Source organism: Arachis ipaensis, chromosome B03, assembly GCF_000816755.2.
Source record: "Arachis ipaensis cultivar K30076 chromosome B03, Araip1.1, whole genome shotgun sequence".
NCBI lineage: Eukaryota > Viridiplantae > Streptophyta > Magnoliopsida > Fabales > Fabaceae > Arachis > Arachis ipaensis.
Genome location: NC_029787.2, coordinates 35,965,370 through 35,966,772, shown reverse-complemented (window position 1 = coordinate 35,966,772; position 1,403 = coordinate 35,965,370). Strand labels below are relative to the sequence as shown.

The 1,403-nt window shown below is 30.1% G+C and overlaps 1 pseudogene; it reads right to left on the bottom strand.

The window, feature by feature from the left end:
• The window catches only part of LOC107632947, a 4,113-nt pseudogene extending 2,778 nt beyond the window's left edge, over positions 1-1,335 (bottom strand).

Below are 1,403 nucleotides of genomic sequence, written 5' to 3'. Positions count from 1 at the left end.
ATGTTTCAGATTTTATTATTTTTTATTATCAATTAATTATTAATATTTAAAAATATAACATAAAGTATGTTGTTAGATTACTAGATTAAAATAACTAGACTAAAGGAATTAAATTGACGGTTAAATAATGACCAAAATAATAAATTCAGATATTTTTTGGTATTTTTCTATGAATATATGTATAGTTTAACTCATTTTAATATGTATGGTTAAGTACGATTTTGGTTTTAAACTTTAGAGACGATTTTTTATGCAAAAAAAGGTTGAAAACGAAAAAAATTTCAACTTATATTTTAGAGACTAAAATCGTATTTAACCCTTTTAATATGTATTTTATATTTTAATATGAATTCTATTTTAATGACTAATTTTAATAATAACTGATTTTAGTATACATCTCGTACTCGATTACTCTCACAAAGGAGAGTTTAATTAAACTTGTGGAATTTTTTATACTAAAACGTATTCCATATGTAGTAGTGGAAATAAAAAAGGTTGGTTACCTGAGGAAACCCAAACAAGTTTGGAAGAGGCCAGCAACAAACGTAGTTGTCAAAACCAAGTGAAGATACAATATGGGGTCTTCTTCTGGCCTTACCACGGTTGAAATAGTTTGAGATATAAGCAATGATGCTGATGCAATTGGCCCCACTGATAAATGCCTTGAGCTCCCAAATATAGCATACACAATAGGTGGCACAAAACATGTATCTAACCTCACAAAAGAACACAATCAGCTTCATGTGAATAAGTTGATATGAAACCACATAAATTAAATAACAAAATCAATCATTAGGTATTTATTACATATCCGAAAACATGTATTTAATTTATTTTTAATATTTATTTTGTATTTTAATATATATTCTATATAAATTACTGATTTAATAAATAATTTTTTGTTTATACGCTAAGATAGATTAAGTTAACCAGTGAGAACAAGTTGATTATTACATAGGCCAATAATGGGATGAAGATCAGCAAGTTTTGCATAGCTGATGGCTTGGGGAACGGCGATACTGGTGGCGGTGATGCCGGCGAAGAAGTCGGAGATGAACAAGCGCCAAGTGTATGTCGGGAGCCACTGGAAGATTGGAACCAAGTACTGAAGCCATTTTATAGCTCTAAACAATGGCTTCTCCTCTTTCTTAATCTCCCTGAAGGGATCGTCAGGGAACAATGTTTCTTTGAATCCTGATTTCAATACTTTCAGAAATCCTCTCTGACCAGCAAAGTTCACTGCATGTGGATCTTCCGGGTAGCAATTGCTATAATCCATCATCCTCATGATTATAATTAGCCCTAAAAAATAACCAAACAAGGTAAATTATATTAAGTGAAAACGTACACGCCAAAGTAACCTTAAATTAATAATGAACTTGAAAGTTTTAATTTGTTTTATT